This window comes from Parambassis ranga, chromosome 17 (genome assembly GCF_900634625.1).
Source record: "Parambassis ranga chromosome 17, fParRan2.1, whole genome shotgun sequence".
Classification (NCBI taxonomy): domain Eukaryota; kingdom Metazoa; phylum Chordata; class Actinopteri; family Ambassidae; genus Parambassis; species Parambassis ranga.
Genome location: NC_041037.1, coordinates 15,728,524 through 15,740,915, shown reverse-complemented (window position 1 = coordinate 15,740,915; position 12,392 = coordinate 15,728,524).

The window sequence follows — 12,392 nt, the reverse complement described above, 5'->3', positions numbered from 1 at the left end:
CCCCTGACAGAGAGACGGAAAAGCAGGGTCAGAGAGCACTGGCAGAGTCTGTGTGTGTGTCTGTCTGTGTGTTCCAGGCATGGCCAGCTGCCAGCAGCCACCTGTGTCCTCTGGCTATGTCATGTTATTTATCTGCTTGTTAGCTGACTGGCTTCCTGTGGACACGTGTCTGTTGGACTGGACAGTCTGGATTGAGAAAACGGGATTCCTGGCTAAGCAAATACAATTTGCCATAGGTGAGAGCTGCTTTATGTGGCAGTGTGTCTTTGCTCTCATCTTTCTTTTTAGGGTTCCCGCTTCCTTCTGGTAGCAGGAATATTTCTCTCAATTTCCAATTTAAGTAGAACATTTTTCTGACCCTTGCACTCTGTAGGGGTTGCCCCTGTTTTTACACAGGAGGAGAGGACACCGAATGATCGAAACCCAGACCTTGAGAGTGGGTGTCATGAATAGTCCTTCACTCTCCTCTATCTCTCCTTTCTCTTTCTCTGCCATCCTTCCATCCATCCCTTCTAATCCTGATGGTGTTAATTGAAAGTCAGGAGAGGGCACTCCTGTGGTTTCATTATTAATTTAACACTCAGGGTAACTTAAAGTGCAATTTTCACCCACATGTGGAACAGAAAAATCAATGGCCACAACAGCAGCGAGCATCAAGGTTGATTACTGATGCACAGGGAGAGACAAGCAAGACACCAGCTACTTGAAGAGAAAGAGTGACGTGTGTGTGTTGGGTGTCTGGGTGGTTTTTTGCTAAGTGTTTCAGATGTGTTGACCCTGTTTTGACACCTCTTTCTGTAAGACAAAGCAGTGGGTAAACAGAAAGATGTTATCAGCTGATTAGAAATGACACCTGGTGTGGTGTAGGTATATGCATGTAGGGACACATTTGCATGATATGTGCTTGTTTGTGTATGATTTTCTCCATGTTTAATTGTGAACATACATGCCTCTGTGTTTTATTACCTCTAGCTGTGCATTGGTCTGCCCTGTGCTGAGGATTAAATGGGGGAAATAAAGGTATATTGCTCAGTAATGCAATCTGTCCGCTGAGTTGAGAGATGAGCAGCCTGCCCTTTGCGCTGAGCGGACTCAGATGATTTAGAGCAAGCAGATGGAAAATTCTAATATGTTAGCCTAACCCTGAATGGCTAAGAGCTAATTTATTTCAAACCCTGTGCAAGAATTACAGTTCCTTCCTCAGATGCACCCTCACCACACTCCGTGCTCTGCTCATCCTCTTCATTTTCTAACACAGGGAGAGAAAAGTGGCAGAAGTAACCCACACGTACAGAGAGACAGAAGTTCAGTGTGAAATTAAAAAGTAGTGAACCCACATAAAAGCACTGGAGTGTAGATTTTATACCTTCATTAAAGTCAAAAATGAACTCCATTTAAGGTGTCACAATTTATTAAACATATGCCACAGTGTGGCGAGGTAAAAACATTGTAAAGAAGGGATAAAATCGACAATTTATTATTAGTAGATTCTCTGCCAGGAAGATTATTCTCTGTATCCTGAAATGATTTATGCCTTTCCTTTATTTTAGGCAATTTCAAGTGCTTTGCACGTTAATTTAGTTATTCTAATTTATGACCAGGACATTATGCGGTTGATACTGAATTACCCCTTGATTGAGGGCCACTAATAGCCCCCTCTCTTTGCCTGCTTACTTTCAAATCCTGCTGTATGTAACCTTATCCACATGTATGTGGTCTCATCCACAGAGGCTAAATGCTGATACAGCATCTGTTTAGGGCCCAAAGTACACAAACAAATGCAAGACCGTTAAAGACACAATTATCCAGTTAATTAAGACAGCACACACTAATGCAGACACACACACACACCCAAATTTCCTTCCAGACTGTTTACATCTAGCTAGATGAGGTATTTCAGCATGATCACCCTGAAGTGGACACGTCTGTCTTGATAAACACTTTATGCAGATGAGCTTCTACTTGTTTTTCCTTTCTTGAGAGAGGGAGCAAAAAAGAAAGAAATAATACCTCTAATTGACCCATTTGGCTGATTCGCTGCCCACAGGAGGGGGCCTTGGCTTTTAATGTTTGATCGGCCTAATTTCCCCAACACATCATTAGTGGCCATCTTCAGCCTCGACTCTTAATAACCTCTTTATGAGGCGAATGGATGCGGTTAAAAGTCTTTGTCTCTCTCATCCCTCTCCCCAGGTCCTAGACCCTCCTCGTCCTAGTAATTAAGTCAGATGTTTCAAAATATGGTAATGGGTCCTGAACTTGTTTGAATTGAATAAGCAAGCGTCTCCTGGACTCTTCTGCCATTTACATAATTTCATTATCAGGTAAAACACACTAATTGTTGAGGTGCGTGTTTGTGTGAGGGAGTGCATGTGTAGGGTGAGCCAGCGGTTCCTTGGCAGAAATGCAGCACTAATTACAAAGCGAATGGCAGGGCTCCAGAGCCAGGGTGTGTAAAAGCAACCAGCCATTTACACAGAGGCTAATAGATTCCTGAGCACCATCCCGGCCATTCCAGCAGTGTAGGGCAACATTTTCAGAGCAAAGCTGATGTTTTATTGCACATTGTATCCTAATAATAGGTCAGTGCTTACAGTGTAACACTTAATGCAACGTGTCACTGTGTCCCATTTATTTAGGACATATCCTGTTTGCGAGACAATCAGAGTCAAAGAGGTTACATCAGTACATTGACTAATTTGCTTTGTCTAAATGAAATAATTATAGCATTCTGTTGCATTGCTTATAATCCTGGGATGAAAAACCTTGTGTTGAGCACACCTCCATGAATTTCATTTGATGCTTATGAAAAGACAAAACAAAAATAACTGCAAGCTGTAATCACAAAGCCATTTCCTACATCTGCAATGGAAAGAGAAGTAACATGTGTATTATGCATCACTGCTGTCTAAAGCTATGATTTAGCTGGAAGAATTTATTGAAATACATGAAAAAGTATTTCAGCCTCAGTAAGTGAGACTGTATTTGACGCAGTTGCTGAAACCAAGAACGTCTGACTGCACAGCTAACTTTGTTTGCATGCTGTCTGGTAAGCTGCCAACTCATGACTACATGTTGACATCCTGGTTGTTTTCTGTTGTTTTTGTGTGTGACCCAAGTGCTTCCTTTGTTGTGCCTCCTTTAGTGTTTTGTCCAGATCCACACAGCTGTGACTCTCCCCATATCACGCTACCAAACTTCCGTTACATGCAAAACAACTTAATCTTGCTTGTTTTAGATACTCTGGTGATGATTACTGACTAGAACACAGCTGTGAGGGGCAATGATGGTGCAACTTTTCAGACAGAGCAGTGATTTTTAGTTGATTCAGAGAAAACTAAGATTATATTCAGCAATTATGGGTCCAATCCAGCAGTGTCTATCCTTGATTCCCTGACAGCCAGGGAAGTGTTCTTCTTATGTCTATGTCATACATACTCATCAGGGTCCAAACACAGCAACCTGCTCTGTTTTTGCCAGTTCCCATTTGCACCAAATGGTTATTAATTACCAGGCCTGGTGAGACTGGGAGGAGCCAGCATTGGCATCTGATGGGCAGACTGCTGTTTAGTCTGCACATTAAATGGCCATTTCATCTTGTACAAAGTCCAGTTTTCTTAAACTGCCAACGAATACATTTTTTGTCTACTACAAAACAAAACATATGTTGAGAGTACATGTAAACAGTTATGATAGTGTCACATGTCAAATTTAGTGTAACATAAAACCTTTTCCAAAGATAAGAAATACATGTCCAATAACATGGATGCTAATAAATTAAGACTTTTACAAATGTTAAAGCAATATGTGCATATATATGTGTGTTGTTTGGATGTAGTTGCATGTTTTACATATTTATTGGCTTAACAATAGTTTGTCCCCAAGCTTTTGAAAATTTTGCTTGTTTGGTGGATGAGTGAAAGTTTGAAAAAGAAAAGATAAATGGCGTCTGACTGCTAATAAGGCAGGAGAAGCTAATATCCATTCGCTCATCTAACTCTTGGCAAGTTGTTGGAAAGGTTCCATAGAGACCAACACTTCTCTAAAGAAAACAAACTAGCAATTGCTTTCTTACAGAAAGTGTTAAGAGGATCAGGCACCAAGTGATCTCAAACTCACTGAACAAGTGTTTTTGTTCATATTCAGTCATTTGCAATCAGTTCACTTGTCCTCAGTGCAGCTGAATCACTGCTGTTGAAATAACATGGAATAAGGTACTTCTTCCAAGAAAATGACTTCTGATTTTGAAGTTGATTTGCATTGGACACAAGTGGAATTACCTTGCCACCTTAGCAGCTTTTCTCACTTGTTTATATAAAATAGCACTTTTTAAAGTGTGATACACACACGCACACACACTCACTCATACACACACAGTCTCTTCCTCTCTTGCTGCTCGTTTTCTCGTTCCCTCTCTTTCACACAATAGCCTGACACCACATAGCTCTTCATCAGGTGCTGGCCGTCAGGGCCTCTTGCACATGCAGACGATTACCTTGTCCCCTGATTGCCATCATACAGAGAGGGGGAGGTTTTTTTCTTACAAATTAGTGGATTAATAGATACCCCACCGCCACTTCCTCCATTCACCCCCTCTCGCTCCTTTGCCAACTCCACCCATCCACCCTGTGCCTAATGACGGGGGCTGGGGAGTGGTAATGAAAAACTATACATCACAATCAGCCGGACAGTCCTATTCATGGCTATGCATTATGCTCACTAGTCATAATCATTGCTGCCGTGACAGAAGGAGACATGTAGAGAGAGGAGGAGAGATAGTGAAAGGAAAAGAAAGTATGATAGAAGAACAGGTGAAGTGAAATGGTTTGGAGAGGAGGCAAAAATGATGAAATTGTATGTTGGAAAGAGGGGGGGAATGGAAGGAGAGAGCACAAAGGAGAGATTGCAGAAAGGAGAAGTAGAAGGAATGAAACTCAATCAGGAAGAAATGAATGCTGTTCTTTCTTTAGTTGCGCTGTTTTTTAGTGTTACCTCTGTAATGAATGTACTGCGCACCAACATACTGCTGCTGCATTGGAGACGTGTTACCTGGCTGAGAGAGTACATGTCTCCTGATGATTAGGGTGTAATGGCTGTATTATAAGACCTTGTTGTCTACAGTAGGTAGCACCGACATCACATGACGTTTATTACGCTGTTGGTCAAGCAGTACACTAGTAGTGTTATTTTTCTGCTCAGGATTTCCATCGAATGTTGCTGTTCAGTGTAAACACAGGAGGTAGCATGTTCATAAAATCTCTAAAATTAGGTCCTGTCTCAGGTTTTCCTGTGTGTAGGCTGGCATTCCTCAATGTCACTTTGTTTGCTTTTTAGTGCTTCTACCCAGATCACTGTTTTGGATCTGGTGATGGTAGGCTGCTACTTCATTGTGAGCAGAATGTTCTTGGTCTGCTCTGCAGTAGGGATGCGTATCAATATATCAACATATCTGTTACTGTGCAGCTCTATAGTCGACGGCCATGGTCCACCTGAGCAGCACCTGAGCAGCAACAGAGCAACACATGAAACAGTTCTCTACCTGCTTCATATTACCAAAATAGGTATCAGAGAATATGCAATTGAGTTTTACCCAGTCCTGTAGTAAGTGTTGTCCATTCGACAGATGCTGCCAATTTAAATGGAAACATTGGGGTCACCAGTGGAGAAACACACCTGCTGGAAATGTTTGGAAAGCAATGTGGCTTGGCCCATTTGTTCACTTTGCAAGTGAATTCAATTGAAAAGAAAAACAGCAGTAAAAGGAACAAATGTGGAAGCCATGATACACACATTACAGAAAAGACGTGTGTTTCTTTGTCAAATGAAACACACAGACATATAGACACAAGGTGAGCACTGTATTTCTGCACCTCGTTAACCAGAATATGTTCTCTACATTGGCTTATTTGGCAGCCACCTCATGCTAAGCCTCTTCTGCCATCCACCGCCCTCGGGACAGTAAATGTAGATGGTGTGTATGTTCATGTTACAATATGCAGCCACAGTGTGTAGGTGTGCTTGCATGGGATTGCATGTATTTGTTGGAGGTACGTTGGCAACAAGAACGATGGGGAAGATAGAAAAAGGGGATTGAAAAAGAAAAAAGAATGACAGACCAAAAGTTAGTAAATGACAGAGGTATAGCAGGCACACCTACACACACGTTCTCCCAGAATCCTTTGAGGAGGCTTTGTATAAGGAGAAAGCTGCGTTAAAAAAAAAGTCCGATCACATAATCACTTTAACTACAGCGAAAAAACTAGACTTGCTAAAATACCCAGGGGACAAATAATAAGGTTCCCCTATCAAACATGTTGGTACCGTCTGTTGCCAGGTGTGTCTGTGTGTGTTAGCAGCACAGTGTGAGAGAAAAAAATTGGAAATGTAGAAACGCTCACACACAGACTTATGCACGCTCACCGACATTGCCACGCACACTCCTTTTCTCAGTCTGTTTTTATGGACTGGTCGCTTACAAGACACCAAATGTCACAGCTGTTGTTAATCCCATACAGCCTGTCTAATGAGACCATGCTTCACACGCTTGCTTGTACGTGCATTCACTTCCTATGTATATATTAGTATGTCGGTGGCCACACGTGCATGTTTAAGGTGGGGTGTGTGCAAGTGTGTGCTACCTCTGACCTTGCCCTCACCCACATCTCATTTCAGCTCATTAAATATGTATATCTAATCACATGACCTTCTCATGACGCTCTTTACCACATGCATCTATTTACATTCAGTGAAGTCTAGCAAGCGACAGGGACAGGGTCAGATAGAGAATAGAGGAAAGGAAATCATAGGCCTCCATGAAGGAGGAGAACAGATCATCAAGAGCGATGGAAGAAGGAATCTAGATTTAAGCAGAGTGGACAGATGACAACTTTTGTTTTTCCTTTTCTCTGTGTGCCACCCTTTGTCCTTTCTTGTGTCTCTCTGTACAGTGAATTTTGATCGAATCTGGCCTAATGAGAATGATGTGCTACACAGATAAAACACAGCTGTGGCCTCCTGTAAAACACTAAGCATCCCTGCCATTAATTATTGACAGGGTCAGTCTGCTGAAGGGGTTTACAAGGGGAAAACATTACACTGACCACCAACATAGTTAATCACAACTAGAGGCCTGACCATAGACTGTAAATATAGATGGAAAAACCTTTTGTCATGGCACCAGTAGAGCTTCATCTGTTGCCATCTTTGCAGTCATTGTAATTCAAACATAGATGAATGTTTTCTTGATGTGAGCTGGCATCCATACGTCATTTAAAGCAGCCATGCCCTACGCCATGTCAGGATTTCATGTGTACTTGCCTTCTCTTGCACTGTAACTTAAAAAATTTCAGCATGATCTATGCTGATAGATAATCTTTTACCCGATTTTTAAGACACAAACACACACACATGCAAACAAATATATCCCAAGCTAACGAGTAGCAGGGACATGGCCACAATCAATAGCCAAACAGAAAGTCAGCTAGCACAAATGTGTGTGTGACCGTATGTGTGTTCCCGTGTGTGAAAAGCCAAAGCCAAAACAATGGCCTATCAGATTGAAACTGACTTCACCTTGTATCTTTTGGCCCTGGCTTACGACAATAGATTGGACAGGAAATCCAATGGCAAGCTGAGAGACAAGGCGAGCAGAAGAGGGGGATGGAGGAGCAGAAGAAGAAAACAGATTACCAATATGGTGCTGTTGTGTAGCTTTGTGTTTGTGAAATAATGCATGTGGGTTTTAGGATCTGTGTATTTTAATGTGTATTTATTTACATTTGTTTGATTGGGTTAGAGGTTCAGGTATATGCAGGTGTTTGTGAGTAAACATGACTGTGTGTGTTTGTGTGGCCGGATGACCTGGCCCATTTTAATCTGTGGCAGAGAGAAGATGTGGTGAAAACCATTATCACCGTCTCCCTGTCGCTGATAACAGCCCGCTAATCTGTTTGCTGGAGGTATTGAACAAATGCATTTGTGCCATGGATGGACAGAGAGAGAAGAGACGGTAGAGGGAGAGGGAGGGGATGGATGGTGAGATGGAAACTGATGTGTGTGTATGTGCACATACGTGGTGGATATCAGTGGGGAGCTGATGAAAAATGAGAGGATGAGGAGGTTGGGAAAACTTCCCTGACAGCAGTGGCCTCCCCATGACAACAGGGAAGGGGGTGAGATGAGGAAAGAGAATGAGCGAGAGGTAAAGACAATGTGGAGAGATGGAGGAAACAAATTGGGGTAATGACAGAGACAGATGAAAAGAAATGAGGAAGAGAAAGACTCAATGGAAACGGGGAAACAGAACAGGGGAGAGAAGGAAAAAATCAATGACACAAGAGTGTCCCTGTGATAAGAAATGAGAAGAAAAAAAAATCAGAAAAGGTGAGAAAATTGGTGAGAATATTTTGAGATGAGTGTTGGATTACTTGGTAGCTCAAACTTTATGTTTGAGTCAATTAAATGACAATTTTTGATAATGCTATTTTTATTGAAACCATTTGCATGTTGTCCATGTCATCCTTGTAGGCTTTTCACTGTTTGACAAATCTGTTTTTAAGAACTGGCGACATGTATTTCTATCTGTGCATTCATTGCTATGTTGAAGTGCATGTAGAACATTACTCTGCAGACCTCAGGGTTTTATCCTTAGGGTGCACAAGCTTCACTTACTGTGAAGTACATAGGGATTTAATAACTATATTTCCATCTCAACTTTTTGTGTCTAATTTCTCAGTGTATGACTGTACCATTTGTCAGTGGAAACTACCGTTAGGTTAAAGGGCTAGTTAGGCCCTGCGGCTAGCAGTTAACCTGAGCTGTGAGACCCTCCCCCTGAAGATTGTAGAGGTGTAAAAGAGGAGAATGGGTGGGGCAGTGAGAGGTCGTAACTCCCCGAGCAGCATGTCAAACACAGCTAGGACATACGGTAAAGTGGTTTTCACCACCTTCTTTCTCACCATCTCTTTTCCTTGTAGTGTTTTATGTCATTCTTCCACCATATTTCAATTTTATCCAGTTTTTATCCCATCTTACTCACTCCAGTGTCCCTCACTCTTTTTGTGTCATCTCTTCACCCCACTATCACTCCACTCCCTCCCTCCCTCTTGCTCTGCTCTTCTGAGGCCCTGGGGCACCATCTGAGTGCACCGCTAACCCTTGTATAAGTTTTCCAATTGCAATTCCTGCTGGATTATGGCATGGTGGTGACGAGAGGACATTGCCTGTCTGATTATATATTTGATTCAATGGCATGATTACTGGAGCAATATCCGTGTGTGTGTGTGTAGATGGAGAAGGTGATGATGTTGAGTGGGGACAGAGACCTTGACCTCACCCAGGGGACAATGGACATTCCAGTGCCTTCCATCTCAATGTGTGTGTGTGTGTGTGTACACACACAGAGTTATAAAGGCACAAGATACACATTTGTGTGTAGAAATGTTTTCTGTCTCCCAAAATCCATGCTGCTTGCCAATTGCTATTGGTACACACCACACACACACTCGCACTCTGAGAGATAGACACACAGTCCTCTCCGCTCTCTATAGCCCTGAGGTTAGGGGCTGTAGATGGCAGACATGGAGATTGGTTTTTAGTTAAATGTCAGTGGAGGTGAAAGTACTGCCCAAAGGCACGTGTGTGCGCATGTGTGTGCTCATAGCTGTCTTTGTCATTCTTCCAGTCACTCCCTCTCTTCTTTCGTCTCTGTTTCTTGCAACAGATTCTGTCTTGCTTTTACTGCCTTCTTCCCTTCTTTTGTCTCTTTTGCTCTTTGTCAGTATCTGTTGTAGGGATGCACCGAAATGAAAATTCTTGGCCGAAACCGAAAACCGAAAATGAGGAATCCAAGGCCGAAAACCGAAACAAACCGTATCATGCCAATTATTAGTACCATTGCATTTATGGCTATAACTGTGTACTAACCTCACTAAATAAGGCATTGCAAATGCTTAATATTAATGTTTCAAAGAATAAAGCAATTGAAAATATTTATTTAGCACATTCAAACAATGCACAGTATAGAATAAAATAACTTAGCTTGACCCCACTCATGTGTATATCTTATTTAATGCCAGTGCATAAATAAACATTTTGTCAAATTAAAAATAATGTCCAGCAGAAAAATAAACCTGATGTCACATAGGCCTATAGTAAATCAGTAACAATAGCCTGTCTGTGATTTTTTGAGGCACTGCAGGATCTGACTGAACACATCAGACAGGGAGGGCACGCTGTGCGCTTCACTGTCTCCAAGCGGTTCTACGCATCCATGCGGCCTTACAGGTTTTTTACAGGTTTTACATCATACATGATCTGTCACAAGATCTAAAAGCGGTGTAAACTGTTTTTAATCATAAATATTTTAATGATGAAGTTTTGAACAAAAAATTTGACAGGTTTACAGGTTTATTTTGACTTCTCTGAATTATACTGTAGTATTAGACCTAAATATTGTCATACTGTTCAGGTGTACACTTTTTCTTTTTCTCTGCTGACATTTTCTCAAAATGTGGTCAGAAAACTTCTTTTGGGACTTTTCTGCAAATATTTTTGTGTCTATATTGATGCAGTGTTTTAAAACTGGCAAAATCTGATGAGACAATGACTCATAAGTTAGATGATTTATCCCAGTACTGGTGTCACATTGAGCCTATGTTAAAAGGGATGGGTCATTAAATACCAAACGTACTAGGCATATGATAAAATGTTGTTCACATGTAATGCATGTGAAAGTCACATTGAGCCAAATCATGGAACATGTTCGTTTTTCTTTGTTAAGATAGGAGAACGAAACTGAGTGGTGTAGGTAGGCTTGATATTTGTTGTGACTGTGTCAGTCTGTGCAACAGATTACTGGTAAACCAGTTTGACCAGTTAACGTGAAGAATCTGGATTTTTCAGCCACCTCAATAAATAATTGCTGAAAGTATAGCTTTTATGCAGTGCCAGTGGGGCTCAAAAAGGAAGATAGTTGTTCCCTGATGTCTGTATCTGTCATAAGGTTTTGCACCTTGTGGCTGATTTGATGTCATTTTGTGCCTTTGCAACTATCATTGTATCCCATAGTTACATTGCCATTACATGCTGCTGAAGGAGCAGCTGCAGTGGCACAGCTTGCATGTTGCCATGGGTGCCAGCTGCTGCTGCTGCTGCTTGAGAGCAGAGAAGATACTGCACATCTGCTGCGCAGCAGTGACCACCTTGGCCTTTTCATTGTTAGAGAATATAATCCAAAGAAGAGTCAGTGATGTTTGACTTGTGTCATCATCTATTTGTTCCCACCAGTGGAGATTTGACAGCTGGATCATGCCATAAAACTTGGCTTCAGAAAGTTGGCATCCTGTCCGGACTGAATATTTGAATACTTGTGTATGTTTGTAGCAGTGTGTATGGCCTGTCCAGTTTGAACCAAGATGTGTCAATCAGCCTGGGCTGGCAGCCGTCACACTGGTTTTCACAGCACTGGAGCTAGAGGGTTCACAAACACACACATGCACACACACTCCATGAACTGGTATTCAGAGATCATGTCCTGAAGGGTTGTTATTGTCCTAACGTGGTCCGTACGTTGTCTACCAATCTGATCATACGGACCACTAAACCACAACACCGCCCCTGACTGTGTGTGCTGACTGACAGCTGTCAAAATGGCTGAAAAGCAACGGACCATAAACACTGTGTTGTGTATCTGTGTGTGTCAATGCACATACTGTATGACAATTGTGTGTGCGCCTCCAGACGAAAATAAAGGTCATTGTCTGCTAGCCATCTGACTGTTGGCTGCACTAGGATGATGTGAGGAGTGATGATTGCAGCAGATGGTGGTTGTTAAACTGGGATCATACATACACATGCTCACACCTGATTGTGGGGACACACACATTTCTGCCAGAGGTTTCAGTGGGCTCCTCAAAATACATTAGGCCCACTGTCAGTAGTTATTGCTGTTCACACCAGGAAACAGGGGTTGGGGGTTCTGTGCTGTTCAGGTCCACAGCCCACTCTGGGTTCTACCCCATACCTGGATGTTTAGAGCAGTGTTTCCCAACCTGTGTGCCATAGTATTTTAGTGTGCAGTTAGAGATCACCAGGTGTACTGTGGGAAATTATCCAATTTCACTTAATTGGTCTGAAAATCATTATTCATTTACTGTAAATACTGTAAACAATTATATTACATTATTAATAATAGGTCTTACTTCGTCTATGCCAGCACTGTTGACATTGACAATTAAATACCCCCTGTACAAAAGTGAACAGGCTTTTTTGTCAGTGCATGCATTGTGTTGGTCTGGGAATTTTAAAAACGTAAAATATGTGTCGTGGCTCAATAAAGATCGGGAAACACTGGAGGATAACAACGACAGGTTGTTGTATGCTATCCAGTTGCC